Source organism: Aquarana catesbeiana, linkage group LG07 (genome assembly GCF_042186555.1).
Source record: "Aquarana catesbeiana isolate 2022-GZ linkage group LG07, ASM4218655v1, whole genome shotgun sequence".
NCBI classification, from domain to species: Eukaryota; Metazoa; Chordata; class Amphibia; order Anura; family Ranidae; genus Aquarana; species Aquarana catesbeiana.
The window spans coordinates 309,897,498-309,916,229 of NC_133330.1; positions in this window are offsets into that span (position 1 = coordinate 309,897,498).

Consider the following 18,732-nt stretch of genomic DNA (forward strand, 5'->3'; position numbering starts at 1 on the left):
TCTTCTTACTGACAGGCAGGCTTGTCTTGTTACAGTAAATACAGCTACCTGAAGAAAATTGCTGGTGTTCTTTTGATCCTATTAGTACCACAGTCAGGCAGCTAGACTATTTACAGTTAGTGCAGTGCGTCCTGCTCACAGTGTTCTGCTAAACCTACAAGTTAGTGGGGTGCGTCCTGCTCACAGTGTTCAGCTAAACCTACAAGTTAGTGGGGTGCGTCCACCTCACAGTGTTCAGCTAAACCTACAAGCTAGTGGGGTGCGTCCTGCTCACAGTGTTCAGCTAGATCCGTTCCTGTTATCTTCTTACTGACAGGCAGGCTTGTCTTGTTACAGTATTTTAAAGAAAATTGCTGGTGTTCTTTTGATCCTATTAGTACCACAGTCAGGCAGCTAGACTATTTACAGTTAGTGCAGTGCGTCCTGCTCACAGTGTTCTGCTAAACCTACAAGTTAGTGGGGTGCGCCCTGCTCACAGTGTTCAGCTAAAGCTACCTGTAGAAGGTTGGTGGTGTTCTCATACTACAGGCAGGCAGTTGATTTTGCTAGCTGCAGTATCAGTACATATATATATATATATATATATATATATATATATATATATATATCCCAGCTTAGTGCAGCTACAGGCCATTAGTATGTCTGGAAGGCCAAGAAGGAGAGGCAGACAGTCACAAGCCAATAAGAGAGGGCAAGCAGGCTCTGTGTCTAGTGCTGGTCGTGGAGACGGTGCATCCTCATCAGCACGTGGCCATGGGACACGCTTGGCCTTTTTTTCGGCAGCTGGCCATGTTGAGCCGCAACATGCGGAAGACTTGGTCGAGTGGATGACCAAGCCGTCCTCATCCTCCTCATCCTCTCTCACCCATGCCCAGGGTACTTTGTCTGGCAAAGCAGCGGCCTCTTCCCTTGGCTCAATGTCATCAGTGACTCCTTCCCTAGCCCCACCATGTCCTCCTGAGGAGTCCCTCGAACTGTTTGACCACAGTGTTGGGTACATGCTCCAGGAGGATGCCCAGCGTTTGGAAGGCTCTGATGATGATACTGAGCTCGATGAAGGCAGTAACACGAGCACGGACAGAGGGGGTGCCCAAGAAGGACAGCAATCTGGCAGTCATGCTCCCCCTGCTGCAGCATACTGCCAGGTTTGCTCCAGTGATGAGGAGGGAGGGGATGATGAGGTCACTGACTCAACGTGTGTGCCTGATAGGAGAGAGGAGGAGGAGGAGGAGGAGGAGGCGGCACATCACCAACGAGGCAGGATGCCCTCCAGGGGCCAGCCTAAGGGCAGCACATTGACTGCATCACACCCCAAAGCTCCACATGTGCAGGGCGCTGCAGTCTCTGCGCGTTATTCAAAAAGTTCTTTGGTGTGTGCCTTTTTTGAGACGAGTGCATCAGATCGCACCGCTGCTATTTGCAACATATGTCTCAAGCATATCTCGCGTGGCCAAAACATCTCCCGCTTGGGTACCACATGCTTGACCAGACATATGTTGACCTGCCATGCAGTTCGTTGGCAAGCGTATCTAAAAGACCCACACCAAAGAACAAAGAGGACCTCTGCTTGCTCCTAATCAGCTGAGATTTCCAACCCCACTAGACCTTCAGTCCTCTCTGAGACCTGCACTGAGAGGAATGAAGGTGTAGAATTAGGTGTGTCACAGCTACGTACTTGTGGGCAATCTGATTTTGGTACACCGACGTCAGATTGTACCAGGCAAATTTCCCTGCCCCAGCTGCTGCACCGCCGAAAGAAGTTTGCTCCCAGCCATCCACATGCCCAACGGTTGAATGCTAGCTTGGCAAAATTGCTAGCACTTCAACTGCTGCCTTTTCAGTTGGTAGACTCTGCCCCCTTCCGTGAGTTTGTGGAATGTGCGGTTCCTCAGTGGCAGGTACCCAAACGCCACTTTTTCTCACGGAAGGCAATTCCGGCTCTCTACCAGCATGTGGAAGGCAATGTCCATGCCTCGCTGGACAGGGCGGTCAGCGGTAAGGTGCATATTACCGCTGACTCATGGTCCAGCAGGCATGGACAGGGACGTTATCTAAGTTTCACGGCGCATTGGGTGACTCTGCTGGCAGCTGGGAAGGATGCAGGACAAGGTGCAGTAGTGTTGGAGGTTGTTCCGCCACCACGCCTCCAAAATGCTAATGATTGTGACACACCTCTCTCCTCCACCCCCTCCTCTTCTTCTTCCTCCATGGCCTCTTCCTCGGAACCAGCGGTGCTCCGTAGTCGTTCAAGGGGCTACGCAAGTACGCAGGCCAAAAGATGCCATGCAGTGCTTGAGCTGGTGTGCTTGGGGGACAGGAGCCACACTGGGGCAGAGGTTCTGTCAGCTCTGCAGGGGCAGGTTCAGAGGTGGTTGACGCCACGCCAACTTAAGGCAGGAATGGTGGTTTGCGACAATGGCACCAACCTCCTCTCTGCCCTCCGACAGGGACAAATGACCCATGTGCCCTGTTTGGCTCACGTCCTTAACTTGGTGGTGCAGCGGTTCTTGGGCAGGTACCCAGGCTTACAGGATGTCCTGAGGCAGGCCAGGAAAGTCTGTGTGCATTTCCGCCGGTCATATAATGCCAGTGCTCGGCTGACGGACCTCCAAAAGGAGTTTAACCTGCCCAAGAACCGCCTAATCTGTGACATGCCCACCAGGTGGAACTCAACGTTGGCCATGCTGCAGCGGCTGCACACGCAGCAGAGGGCCATTAATGAGTACCTGTGCGACTATGGCACCAGGACAGGGTCAGGGGAGCTTGGTTTTTTTTCCCCACGCCAGTGGGCCATGATCAGGGATGCATGCACTGTCCTGTCACCATTTGATAAGGCCACGAGGATGGTGAGCAGTGACAGTGCATGCATCAGTGACACTGTCCCCCTTGTCCACCTGTTGGAGCACACGCTGCGTGGAATAATGGACAGGGCACTTGAGGCAGAACAGAGGCAGGAAGAGGAGGACTTCCTTAGCTCTCAAGGCCCCCTTTATCCAGACAGTGTTCCTGCGTGCCCGCCGATCACACAGGAAGAGGACGAGGAGGAAGAGGAGGAGGAGGAGGAGGAAGATTGTGTCAGTATGGAGGTGGAGCCTGGCACTCAGCATCAGCAGCAGTCTTTAAGGGATCAGTCCCAAGAAACACATGGACTTGTACGTGGCTGGGAGGAGGTGGCTGCGGACCATGTCGTCCTTAGTGACCCAGAGGACTCCGGACCGAATGCCTCAGCAAACCTACGCTGCATGGCCTCCCTGATCCTGCAAAGCCTGCGTAAGGATCCTCGTATTCGTGGTATCAAGGAGAAGGACCAATACTGGCTGGCAACCCTCCTTGATCCACGTTACAAGGGTAAGGTTGCGGACCTTATCTTGCCATCGCAGAGGGAGCAGAGGATGAAACATCTTCGGGAGGCCTTGCAGAAAGGTCTGTGCAACGCGTTCCCAGAGACTGGGAGGTTACAAACTCCTGTTTCTGGACAACGTGTTGCTGAGGCTTTGGTCAGTCAAAGAAGGAGCGGTGGAGAAGGTGGCCGTCTGACCGATGCGTTCAGACAATTTTTTGGTCCGCAGCCCCAAGGTATGATCGGTTCCAGCAACCATCGCCAGCGTCTGTTTTACATGGTGCAGGAATACCTAGGGGCAAGATCAGACTTGGACACCTTTCCCACCGAAAATCCTCTGGGTTACTGGGTCTTGAGGATGGATCACTGGCCAGAGCTTGCACAGTATGCAATTGAGCTACTGGCCTGTCCTGCATCCAGCGTTCTTTCGGAACGCACATTCAGTGCTGCTGGAGGCGTGGTAACCGATCACAGGGTGCGTCTGTCCACTGACTCGGTCGATCGACTGACCTTCATAAAAATGAATGAGTCTTGGATCACCACCAGCTACCAAGCACCTGATGCTGATGTAACCGAATAATTTTTTTTGAAATCTCAGATCCCTTCAAAGACCGCCTATGCTGATGCTGAGTGACTATCCCTGAGTAATTATCCTCTTCCTCCTCAATCATCACGCTGATAGCTTGTAAGAACATTTTTGGTTCTGGGTGCCACCACCAGTGCCTAAGGCACAATTTTTCAGCCCCTGTTTAACAGGGGCGTGTAATTACGATTTTTGATGTAATACTTTGCAGCAGGGCTCGTTCCTGCATTCCAACTAGAGTATCTGTGAGGGGTTGCAGTGTTGTGGCACCAGCACCAGTGCCTAAGGCCCAATTTTTCAGCCCTTGTTTAACAGGGGCGTGTAATTACAATTTTTGATGCAATACTTTGCAGCAGGGCTCGTTCCTGCATTCCAACTAGAGTGTCTGTGAGGGGTTGCAGTGTTGTGGCACCAGCACCAGTGCCTAAGGCCTAATTTTTCAGCTCCTGTTCAACAGGGGCATGTAATTACAATTCTTGATCTAATATTTCACAGCAGAGCCCTGTGAGGGCTTACAGTGTTGTGGCCACAGCAACACCTAAGGCCCAAATTTCTGCTGAGTATATAGGGACCCTACTTTCAAACAACTAACTTACAAACGACTCCTACTTGCAAACGGAAGGAGACAACAGGAAGTGAAATCTACCCCTAGGAAGGGAAATTCTCTCCTGTAAGAGTTAATATGGGAAAAACATTTCTCCTTTCCACTGATGCTTTCCAATCCATTGGGACAAAAAGTGAGGTGAAATCTTCTGAAGAGGAGGAAAGACAGCAAAACAAATGTCACAGGGGTGATAACCCTTCCCTATGTTTTCCAAAAAGCTTAAAAAAGATTTTTTGGCTGGAGCTAAACACGTTAAAAATGTACCCGTTCAAAATTACAAAGAGATTCTACTTAACAACAAACCTACAGCCTGTATACTGCTGTTCAGAGTATACAGGGCCTGGTGGCCCCACACCTTTCCTTATTTTAATTTGGGTGCGGGGTTCCCCTTAATATCCATACAAGACCCAAAGGGCCTGGTAATGGACTGGGGGATACCCATGCCGTTTGTCTCACTGATTTTCATCCATATTGCCAGGACCCGACATTACATTAAACCCGCAAGCAGTTTTAAATGAGATTTTTTTCCTTTAAAAATGACATTTGGTGCAGGGACTGTTCTAAACACGGGAAACACGCGTCACTTTACAGGCATACTATAGACACCCCTCAGGTACGATATTTAAAGGAATATTTCACTTTTTTTTTTTTTTACTTTAAGCATCATTAAAATCACTGCTCCCGAAAAAACGTCTGTTTTTAAAAGTTTTTTTTGCATTGATACATGTCCCCTGGGGTAGGACCCGGGTCCCCAAACCCTTTTTAGGACAATACCATGCAAATTAGCCTTTAAAATGAGCACTTTTGATTTCGAACGTTCGAGTCCCATAGACGTCAATGGGGTTCTAACGTTCCTGCGAACTTTCGGTCCGTTCGCAGGTTCTGGTGCGAACCGAACCGGGGGGTGTTCGGCTCATCCCTAGTTGTCACCTTAGGTTTCTCTCCGGATTTGGACTACAACACCTCTTCCACTCTTCATCTCAATTACATAGAAGAATGATGTGCTGTAGTTCACTAAAGGTAGGTGAAAATATTGTTTGAGATATCAGTCGCTTTGCATAGAATATGACATCACCACCAGCCTTTCTGCCTCATCCAATCAGAGAACACATTCATTCAGAAAAGGCAAAGCATTCTCTGAATGAAAACCAATGCAGAGCAGCCAACTTTAGAATGCAGCAGGCCTATCGCTCGTTGCAGGACTCGGAAGCGAGTGGAGATCACTTCAGTGATTTCCAGTTTCCAAGGGCATTGGCCAAGTATGGTATATGCATAGTTACATTGGTCCAAGCTGATGTATAAAATATCCATACCTTGTATTTATCTTTAAGGATGAAGGAATCCCCTGCCCCACAGCCACACCTACACAAAGAGACAAGGATACTCATCACAAAATTGACTTGATATGGGCACATGGCCATATCTGGTCAATGACACTGACCTACAATGGCCAAGTTGCCATATTAGGTCAATGATGTCGCAAACAGGGAATTCCATGCCCACAGCTGATTGGCCCAGCACTTCCTTCCAGGTGTAGCTAAACATAGGTTCAGATTGAACCCACGCCAAACCCAAGCTCATCCCTAGATACATTAAATTAGGTTTTGGTTCTTGGGTTTGAATAACCTTTAATTTACCTACCGTATATACTGTATGTTTTAAGATAATTTGGGAAAAATATGTTGCCCATAAACCAAGACCCTGATTTTTATATGTACTAACATCTCATTTAGCCAGCATGCTTGCTTAGGAAGAGAAGCCTTGAAAATACATAAATAACTAAACCGCGGAAAAACACATTCATTTATTGCCACAGACAGATTTAAGTGTGACACTTTTCAAGTAAACATTTTCATAAATCACATTATTTATCTGCAAATTAAACATTTTATTGTGCCAGACATTCATTCATGTACAGGATATGGCCTGGCACATTATGAATGAAACCACTTTACTCCTAAGCTCGATGTCGGCTCTCTCGCTAACTAGCGATGGTGCTCTTCAGAAAGCGTACATTTTTGTCTTGTTCCGTAAGACTTGGCTTAGGGAGTTTGAAGACTGTAGGGGGCCATACAGGCCAGTGGGGCCCTATTCCAATTACATAATATAGTGCAAACCTGCCAAGATTTTTAGAAGGTATCGTTTTTAATTATACAAACTCAGTTACATAAAGCATATTTTCTGGACATATAATAGAGCAATAAAAGTAAATGGAGTAATAGAGCAAAAAGCTTCACAGGTAGAGCCAAACTGCTCCCACTTTGTTTAAAGCCAAAGTAGAGATACCTAATAGTTGTTAGTGACATTTAACAGGACTTCTGCAATTTTAGGAATATGCCCCATCATCCCGACACTCAACAGAACTGGAAAGTGAACTCCAGGCAGATATATTAACCACACATTAGTACATCATTAAGTTTATTTTTAAATGCTAGCAGCGTAAGCACCTGGATTTATCCTGGTATCAGACTTTTGCAGTTCCTGTACGGAGGAGTTGTTGTGTGTGTGTGTGTGGGGGGGGATCAGCAGAAAGAGCCAATTCATGTTCTTACAAGGAGCATGATGGCAGAAGGAAAGGGCGGAGTTGTAAAGATATGAGCTCATCAATGTGCTGCTTCACCTTGCACTGTCCAGTCACAGGCTGGGGCGGGTCCAAAACAATCTGGGCTCAGAGGAAGTGGGTTGGATAATGTTGACCATCAGACTGACGGCATCTTGAAGAGCAGAATGAAGTACTGTGGGGGGGAGCTCTGGATTGAAAATGAATTTTGCAACACAAACTGTTCTTTTTTTTATTATTAACTAGTACTAGTTATACCATAACCTGGATAAATGGGAACAGTCATAGCCAAAGTAGAACTTATTGAATGGCTATTATTGTGAAACTGGCCATAGACCATAGATATGTATATGTACAGTATATTATAAGTGATCTCTGTTAAGTGGGCCCATCCAACTACTATTTACCCCTCACTGCTCTCTAACTTACCCTTGCATTGGTAAAAGCTACTTAAAAGCTCCCTTTACCTACCTAAATCTGTGGTTACATGACAAGTAAAAGTCTGTCTGGGTGCTCTGCAGCAGAATAACATCATTAGATGGCACATAGTCTATCTTTGTCAAGGTCTATATTGTGTGTGCATAAACTATATATATATATATATATATATATATATATATATATATATATATATATATATATATATATATATATATACGATATTCCTATACACACACATGAACTTTAACCACTTGCCTACCAGACGCCATCATTATACTGCGGCAGGTCGGCTCATTCCCGCAAACCGCCGTAGGTGTACGTCGGCACCTTCAAGGGCGATAGCAGGCGTGCGTGCATGGCGGGGGACCCCGTGTGTGTGGCCGGTGGCCGCAATGTCCGACGACCAGGCACTATCGCGGGCACGAGAGCCAGAATGGCAGGAGAGGAGAGACCGGAATGACAGGAGAGGAGAGACAGATCGTCTGTTCCTAGTAATTAGGAACAGTGATCTGTCTCCTCCTTTAGTCAGTCCTATCCCCCCACAGTTAGAAACACTCATGAGGGAACACATTTAACCCCTTGATCACCCCCTAGTGTTAACCCCTTCCCTACCAGTGACATTTACACAGTTATCAGTGCATTTTTATGGCACTGATCACTGTATAAATATGAATGGTCCCAAAAATGTGTCAAAAGTGTCCGATCTGTCAGCCACAATGTTGCAGTCCCGCAAAAAAATCACAGATCGTCATCAACCACTACTAGTAAAAAAAATAAATAAAATTTAAAATGCAATAAAAATGCCATAAATCTATTCCCTATTTTGTACACGCTATAACTTTTGCGCAAACCAATAAATCTACACTTATTGTGATTTTTTTTACCAAAAATATGTAAAGAATATATATTGGCCTAAACTGATGAAGAAATGTTTTATTTATTTATGTATTTAGTTTTGGATATGTATTATAGCAAAAAGTATAAAATATTGTTTTTTTTTTTCAAAATCATCACTCTTTTTTGTTTATAGCGCAAAAAATAAAAAACACAGAGGTGATCAAATACCACCAAAAGAAAGCTCTTTTTGTGGGAAAAAAGGATGTCAATTTTGTTTGGGTACAACGTTGCACGACCGCGCAATTGTCAGTTAAAGCAATGCAGTGCTGTATCACAAAAAATGGTCTGGTTTAGGGGGAAAATATTCCAGGGTTCGTGGTTAATGGCATCCCAGTCTTAGTTCGTAGGGTTCAATATTGAGTTGGCCTATTCTTTGCAGCTATAACTGTGTCTATGGGAATGTTTGTCCATTCTTCCAGAAGCCAATATGGAACCCAATGGACTAATGCCCCGTACACACGGTCGGATTTTCAGACGGAAAATGTGTGATAGGACCTTGTTGTCGGAAATTCCGACCGTGTGTAGGCTCCATCACACATTTTCCATCGGATTTTCTGACACACAAAGTTTGAGAGCAGGATATAAAATTTGCCGACAACAAAATCCGTTGTCGGAAATTCCGATCGTGTGTACACAAATCCGACGGACAAAGTGCCACGCATGCTCAGGATAAATAAAGAGATGAAAGCTATTGGCCACTGCCCCGTTTATAGTCCCAACGTACGTGTTTTACGTCACCACGTTCAGAACGATCGGATTTTCCGACAACTTTGTGTGACCGTGTGTATGCAAGACAAGTTTGAGCCAACATCCGTCGGAAAAAATCCTAGGATTTTGTTGTCAGAATGTCCGAACAAAGTCCGACCGTGTGTACGGGGCATAAGACTGGAATGCCAGCAAAGTTTAGGTGTGTGTAAAGCACTGGTTCTCAACTCCTGCCCTCAGAACCCTTAGAACCCACTAACAGGCCAGGTTTGCAAGATAACTGAAATACATCACAGGTGATATCATTTGCTGCTCAGTGATTGCAGTATACTAGTCTGCATCTCCCTAAGCCAATACTTAAAATCTTGCCTGTTTGTGGGTCCTGAGATCAGGGGATGAGAACCACTGGAGTCACAATACTTTTGACAATATAGTGTGTGTGTGTGTGTGTGTAGTATATGTATATATATATATATATATATATATATATATATATATATATATATATATATATATATATAGTATCTCACAAAAGTGAGTACACCCCTCACATTTTTTGTTAATATTTTATTATATCTTTTCATGTGACAACATGAAGTGTACAGCTTGTATAACTGTGAAAATTTGCTGTCCCCTCAAAATAACTCAACACACAGCCATTAATGTCTAAACCGCTGGCAACAAAAGTGAGTAACCCCTAAGTGAAAATGACCAAATTGGGCCCAATTAGCCATTTTACCTCCCCGCTGTCGTGTGACTTGTTAGTGTTACAAGGTCTCAGGTGTAAATGGGGAGCAGGTGTGTTAAATTTGGTGTTATCGCTCTCACTCTCTCATACTGGTCACTGGAAGTTCAACATGGCACCTCATGGCAAAGAACTCTCTGAGGATCTGAAACAAAGAATTTGTTGCTCTACATAAAGATGTCCTAGGCTATAAGAAGATTGCCAGACTCTGAGCTGCAGCATGGTGGCCAAGACCATACAGCGGTTTAACAGGATAGGTTCTGCTTAAAACAGGCCCTGCCATGGTCGACCAAAGAAGTTGAGTGCATGCGCTCAGCGTCATATCCAGAGGTTGTCTTTTGGGAAATAGACGTATGAGTGCTGCCAGCATTGTTGCAGAGGTTGAAGGGGTGTGGGGTCGTACCGGTGTGAATGTGAGTTACACATAATGCATTACACCGAGATCACAGAACTCCTCATTTTCCATTCCATGTAGAAGGTTCCCACCACCTTTTCTAGCCATCGCTCAGTATCAACATCTACATTCTGGACTAAGGTTCTACCTCTTAGGTAGACCTTCAAGGATAATGCCTAGGCACCAACATGAAATTAGAGTTCAAGGTTGTCATCAGGACTATCTGGAACTAAATAGCCAAAGCAACTTATCTTAAAATGGAACTGTAGTCAGAAAATTAAGTTCTGTTAAATTACTTCAGACTGGCCCCTTTTGCAGGTATAGCTATGTAAAACATTACAAGTAAGTGCCTATACTTTTTTTTAAATCCAGTAATACAAAATCTGGTGCACCTGTGCATGGTAGCCAATAGGCTTCTAACTTCAGCTTGTGCTATTAAAAGACAAGTATGGCTTTTTTTTTTTTTTTTTTTTAAGATTCATACGTACCTAGGTGGATGCAGCATCTGTCCAATTCTGCATCTGTCCCCCCTCAACGGCACTCAGAACAGAGCGATCAAACACCACAGATCACAGCCCTGGTTGTGGAGGGGGCGGGAGTGGTCCAGGTCCGGTCCAAGTATGTGGGCGGATCCCGACTTCATTGTCATGATCTTGCCCTAGCTCTGTGATGTCAGACGACAGCGGGCTTCAGCCAGCTGTCTGCTGAAAATGGGTCACAGGAGTGCAGAATGAACTGCACTCCTGTGATCCACAGGATAAGTACAGACAAACAAGCTTTAGCTGTACTTCTTCTTTAAGCTTTGACAAAAAAACCTGGAAGCTGATCCAAATTTTGGAATCTCCAGTTTTAGTAAATCAACCCCACTATCTCACCCTGCTCTGCACATGCTCAATTGCTCTACAATTTTTGTGCCGAAAATTAGAGCCACTAGAGGCCAATCTGCTGACAGACTAAAAATGTAATGCTGCTCTGGGGCTCTGGGCTTCAGTAAAATGGCAACCACGGGCAAGAAGAAACAGGAGTAATGCTGGAGGCAGTTTACAACACACATTCATTTTGGTAATATAATTATTAATGTGGAATGTATGTTCCTTGCTAAAGGACATTATTTTTTATCAAGCTGTTATGGTTCAAGTTCCACTTTAAGTAAAGCAAATGATGACTAGATAAGGTTTTCTAACAAGTTTAAACCTTTAATTCCTTGTAAATGTCACTCTGATGGTGATTTTTTAGACTGTGATATGATCTAGCTGAAAATAGCTGGATGGGGATTCATTTAATATGGGAGTCATTAGATCGACCTTGCTTGGCAGCCAGTGGTTATAGTCATATAGCTAGAATCTGCAAATACAATACACACAGCAACCATAATATGATATATCCACCATTGGTTATAGCCAAGGAACAATATTCAAATAGAATCCAGTGAACAGCCAAAAGATGAAATTTTCGCCACTGGTTATAGTCAAGGAACAAATGGAAAATTCAATACACAGAAGAGCCAAAATTTGACATTTCCACCATTGGTTATAGTCAAGAAACAATAGGTAACTGCAAAACATAGAAGAGCCAAAACACACTATATTGTCCAAAGTCTATAAAGACATGGATGAGCGAGTTTGGAGTGGAGGAACTTGACTGCCCTGCACCTCAACCCGATACAACACCTTTGGGATCATTTCAATTGGAGACTGTGAGCCAGGCCTTCTTGTCCAACATCAGTGCCTGACTGCACAAATGCGCTTCTGGAAGAATGGTCTAACATTCCCGTAGACAGACTCTTAAACCTTGTGGACAGCCTTCCAAGAAGAGTTGAAGCTGTTATAGCTGCAAAGGGTGGGCCAACTCAGTATTGAACCCTATGGACTAAGTATCCAAACAAGAAGACACGCTGCTCCAGGTGGGGTTTTGAAAGCCTGATGATCTGGACAGGTGCCCATCTTGGCTCTCCTCCGCATATAATCAAAAGAAGAAATGGCCGCACTCTGTACTGATCGAGTACAGAGTGCGGCCATTTCTTCTTTTGAACCCTACGGACGAAGACTGGGATGCCATTAAAGTTCATGTGAAAGTTCATGTGCGTGTAAGGGCAGGCATCCCAATACTTTTGACAGTATAGTGTATGAAATTTTAACCAGTGACTATAGTCAAAGAACTATGTGCAAATGCAAAACATAGAACAGCCTAAATATTACATTCCATCATTGGTTATAGTCAAGGAACAATGTGCAAATGTAATACACAGAACAGCCAAAATATGACATTTCCACCACTGGTGGATTTTAAAGATGTCACTAGTTCAAGATCGGTCAGCTCATTTATTTCAGTTATATTTTCTGGGATCTTTTTCTTTGAACCTTGATTATTAAAGTATCAGTGAATACACATGGTACAATAACGATGTTTGTCTGTTTTTTTCTGTGAGCTATAACCTGTGAGTACACCATGGTCTAGATGTCGGCGGACAGGGAGAGGTGACTTCATTGTTTGCGTTCAGCTGTTCAGTCATGTTCACTTAAATAGTCATTCCACCACTCCCTTCCTCTCATATATTACCAGGGACACCCACATTGTCTCCTTATCTCTAAGTATCAAATGTTACACAAATAGACAACCATCCACAACACACAGCTAAAATAGCAATGTTTAAGAGAGGTTTAATATTTAATAAGATAAAAACAGAAAGGCTTCAGATTAGCAGCGGGCAGCCGGCCAACGGTGCAAAATTACAAGCTCTCTCAAAATATGGAACAAAGTGGAGTAAATCCTGCAGCTGACATCTATTGTCCTGCAAAGGGCTGGTTTTTTTTAACATGTAATGATGATCGTCTAGTTTTGGAATGAGTTTAGATTTCTATTTGCAAAAAGTTAATTTAGGAAAACTGGAATTTTAACCAATTAGCTTCCATGTTTAACTTTTCAGAGACTGAAAGTGGTAGTAAAGTCTTTTTTGGCACTTGTACCTACAGGTAGGACTATAATGAGGCTTATTTGTAGGTACAGTGAATATCTCCTAAACCTGCACCGTTTACAAGATATTTACATTGCATGCAGCCGGTGATGTCACCGGTGCATGCACTCTGAAGGGACGGCTTACCAGTGCCGTCCCTTCAGGGCTCTGTACCACAGTACTTGACTCCCTCGGGAGTGAGGCCATCACGGCACAGCCAATCAGACGGCCGGAGGACGTGAACCCAGAAGAAAGACCGGGTGAAGATTAAGGCCGGGTTCACACTGGTATGACAAACGCTCCGACATTGGGAGCTCATGTCACATGACGTGTGAAAATCAATGTTTCCCTATGGAAACTGTCTTAACTGGTCTGAAACAAGTCGGTCCGACTTTGAAAATGCTTCCTGCACTACTTTGATCCTACTTCAGCCCATTGAATATCACTGAAGTCGGATCAAAGTCGAATCGCCATCTTGACTGATCCGACTTCGGCATGCGACTTGTGCTCTGATCATCTTGAAGGGGTACTCCACGCCAAATTAAAAAAAAAAAACGGCATGGATTCCCCCTCCAAGAGCATACCAGGCCCCTTATCCGAGCACACAGCCTGGCAGGAAAGGGGGTAGTGGAAAAGCGAGCCCCCCCCTCCTGAACTGTATCAGGCCACATGCCCTCAACATGGGGTGTCTACTTTCCAAAATGGGGTCATTTGGGGGGGGGGGGTTGTGCTATCTTGGCATTTCATGGCCTCCGAAACTGTAATAAGCAGTGAGGAGTGAAATAAAAAATTTACGCCCTTAGAAAGCCTGAAGGCGGTGATTGGTTTTCGGGGTCCTGTACGCGGTTAGACTGCCAAAACTTTCCACACATGTAGTATCCCCGTACTCAAGAGAAGCAGCAGAAGGTGTTTTGGGGTGTAATTCCACAGATAACCATGCCATGTTTGAACAATATATCATTTAGTGACAACTTTGTATAAAAAAAAAAAAAAAAATTAATTTTTCCAAAACTTGTGGCAAAATATAAAATATTCCATGGACTCAACATGCCTATCAGCAAATAGCTTGAAGTGTCTTCTTTCCAACATGGGGTCATTTGGAGGGGTCTTGTGCTCTCTTGACATTTTATGGCCTCCAAAACTGTGATAGGTAGTGAGGAAGTGAAATCACCATTTTACACCTTTAGAAAGCCTGAAGGCAGTGCTTGGTTTTCGGGGTCCTGTACGTGGCTAGACTGCCAAAAAGTCCCACACATATGGAATCCCTGTACTCAGGAGAAGCAGCAGAATGTATTTTGGGGTGTAATTCCACATATAACCATCGCATGTGTGAGCAATATAACATTAAATGACAACTTTGTGTTAATTTTTTTTTGGCATTTTTCAATTACTTGTGACAAAAAAATAAAATATTCAACAGGCTCAACATGCCTCTCAGCAATTTCCTTGGGGTGTCTACTTTCCAAAATGGGGTCTTTTGAGGGGGGGGGGTTGTACTGTCCTGCCATTTTAGCACCTCAAGAAATGAGATAGGCAGTCATAAACTAAAAGCTGCGTAAATTTCAGAAAATGTACCCTAGTTTGTAGACGCTATGACTTTTTGCGCAAACCAATAAATATAGCTTATTGCCATTTTTTTTTTTTACCAAAGACATGTGGCCGAATACATTTTGGCCTAAATGTATGACTAAAGTTGAGTTTATTGGATTTTTTTTTATAACAAAAAGTAGAAAATATTTTTTTTTTTCAAAATTTTCGGTCTTTTTTCCGTTTATATCGCAAAAAATAAAAATCGCAGAGGCAATCAAATACCATCAAAAGTACACAAATTTAGTTTGGGTACAGAATTGCATGACCGTGCAATTACCAGTTAAAGCAGCGCAGTGCCAAATTGTAATAAGTGCTCTGGTCATTAAGGGGCCAATTCTTCTGGGACTGAAGTGGTTAAACTATTCAAGTGGATATTTGAATTTCTGGTTTTGTATATAAAACCTCAAAAAATAGCAAAATTCACAAGATTGTGAGTTCCACCTCATTTACCAAGCTCTGGGGAAAATTCCACAGTCTATATACCTTTAGTAACTCAACCCCAGTGCGTGAGTGTGTTCACTGTGTTCAATTAGAAAAGGAAGGGTCCGGCAAATTACATATTTACTAGCCCTTTACCTGACTCTCCGTCCTGAAACATCCCCCGCAGCAGCTGGGCAGAGAGGAAGGAAGCCAGCAGCACTGTGGTGTTGGTGGGGACAACATGGGGGGAGCCTGGGCAGTAGGGGAAATCTGCACTGCATGTAGTGATTAGGGTGTACCCAGGCACACCTGGCACACTGAAAGAATATGCACTGTGTCAGAAAGACGACACAGTGCCAAGTGCCACATATGCGAGCCCTGGGAAATAATTACCAGATTTGTATAATAGTGAATTAATAATAATTTATTGAAAACGACCAATTGTAAAAAATACAACAATTCAACACCTATCATTATAAATAGACATATAAGTCCGGGGACAAGGACAAACAACAAACACACACAAGACAAAACGATAGACACCACCCAAATAAAATATTGTCACCAATATTGTTCTGTTGTACAGATTGAGGTAACCGCATCACCAACGAAGAATATATCAGATTAAATTGAGGGCAACGGCCGTTAGAGTATTGCCAAACATTCACTGGAACAATATAATGAATGATGGTATTTCCGGACAATAGCATAGTTCAAGGTGAGAAACTGACAATGATTCAAATAGCAATGCTTTATGATACACTGGATCAGTTACTCACTTTCTGTGCGGAGCTGTGAAGGCAGCATTATGCAGCGCAGCTACGAACGGCTAATCAGGGCTTCTGTGGGCTCCCGTAGTATCTCTTCATGGCTGTAAGGCCCATTGCTAGCTTCAAAGAAAGCCACTCACAGTGGAGGACCATCACTGGGAAGACCGGCTGGCTGCCACAGTGAAAAAACAGCTCCCGTGTCTCATATGCCTGGGACACTGCCAACACCGCAGATGGGTTGGTGATGTCGGGCGATGTTTGAGGTGGCATCTAGCTTTAGAGGTAGTAACGTCAACGCGTTTCACTGAGAACCCCCATATTCATCAGGACTAGCACCCCCCAACTGAGACCAGTTTAAATACACATAATTTGGGCTCAACTTCAATTATCTCACAGGAGAATCGAATTAGGCAAGTGTTTAACCCAGACCAACAATGTGTTTTTGACAATATTAACCCCTAAGGGATAGAATCATCATAGTGACCATAGCATCTCCAAAGAGTAGTGCTAACACAGCATGATCTAAAGGCATCAATGGCTATTTAGGAACAGAATCAGCTCAGGGCCCAACTAGCCAAAAGCAGAGTGTATAAGAACCTAAAAATACAGGTACCAGATTCTTTATATAGAAAGAAAAATAATTGAAAATATTAAAAACATTAAGAGGCACATGCGCGACAGGCAGTATGGCGGACGCTTAAGGAATAAGCTCTGGTCCCCGTTCCTTCCCTAACGATCCTGCTGAGCTGCATCAGCACACAAGGCTCCAGGATCCACCCCAAACGCTTCTGGAATCCTCCAGGCATCACATGGGGAAAATTGGATCCCAAAAACACATTTATCAAGGATTTAATCCGCTTCCAACGTCCCGGCCAGTACAAAGCATGGAGCGCTTCCTGTATAGGCAGCATTCCCTGGCCTCGATTAATCAGGGGGCTCCGATGATCGCTGCGGACCATACCGCGGATCATTCTACAACCATCCCAGGCCTCTCACACCACAACCCCCCACCCCGAGGGACGTCCCGGTCTGCACAACAAATGGAGGATGCCTTGTATAGGCTGCAATCCCCAGCCTCAATTAATCCAGCTGACTCCATGATCACCATTGACCACGTCAAGGCAATCTTATCAGGTATCTCATACCCCAACCCCAGATCCCAAGGGACAGAACCAGATAGTTCAGTCACAGTAGCAGTATTGGACTTAAAGTTACAGGCCCTGCTACAAGATCTAACCCACAGATCTACAGTGGCAGTTGGGAAATTAACTCAGGAGCTCAGGGGGGAAATTGACCAGCTTGGAGCCTGCACTGACACTCTGGAAAGCAAATTTGATGAGAGTGCAATATGTGCATGTACTAGAAGAAGATAATGCAGCCCTCAAACACACTGTCTACCAGGTCCAACTACAGCAGGAAGATCTGGAAAATAGGGAACAACGTCAAAATTTGAGGATCAGTGGGGTCCCTGAATCAGTCTCTGACAAGGAATTGCGTTCCTACCTTCTAGGCCTGTTTCGGCCCCAATAGCGCCACATATCCCGGATATCGACTGGCGGCTAGACAGGGCCCATAGATTCCTGGCTCCAAAACCACCCCCTGGGTCTAATCCAAGAGACATAATCGTTCCCTTCCACTATTATGATAGTAAAGAAGCTCTCACTCTGGCCACGCGCAATAAAAATCGCATTGATTTTAAAGGATCCAAAATCCAAATTTTTTGTGATCTATCCCCCATCACCTTAGCCAAGAGAGGCAACCTACGGCGGATACAAGTTATTGGCCTGTATTGATTCAGTTTTTCTCCTACCACCCTATGTTAACTGTTTGAAACTTTGATTTCTTTAAGGGAACGGGACCCATTCCGTTCATGTTGCTGACCGTCATGCTCCTCCATAGGCCCATGGCTCCCAGACATGGCCCCCTGATGTTTTTTTCACCTTCAGGCTTTCAAAATGTTATTTTTTTCACATTTTTAAATTTTTTTGAATTTTCCTTTTTGTTTTTTATCATCGGGTCCTTTTTTGACCTGTTTTTGTTTTTGTTTTCTGTTTTTGATAAGGAATGTACATTCACTGTCTTCTTAAAAATTGAGAAATACTCACGTATGCTACTATGCAGTTCAACTACACTAGGGTCGCTTATGCTTGTGTGTGATGTTGAGATAATGTTAGATGCACAACCCGTGTCTATTCCATGGCTTTGAAAATATTCTCATGTAATGTGAAGGGCTTGAATTCCATTCACAAGCGTTGGCTGGCTCTGAAGGAATTCAAGGCCTCTGGGGCTGATGTGGTCATGGTTCAGGAAACGCATTTCTGTCCGGGGGGTTCTTTTAAATTTACTGCCAAAATGTTCCCTAACGCTTTCGTGGCTTCTGACCCTTCAGGGAAGGCAGGAGTAGCTGTCCTGATTAAACGCTCATGTCTTATAAGAATTACTAATTCGAAACTGGATCCCCGCGGCCGGTATGTTCTCCTGAGCTGTGTCCACCTAAAGACACCATTCACCTTAGTCAATGTTTACGCCCCCAATTCAGGGCAGATTGGATTCCTCACTACGGTTCTTGAGAAGATGCGAACCTCTTCACATCCCTTTACAATAGTCGGTGGTGATTTCAATATGTGCATGTCCCCCAACAACAGACAGATGACAGAAACAACCTTTTTCAAAACACCCCACCACTCCAAGCCCACAGACTATCCACCTCCTTCCGGAACCAAATCTGTT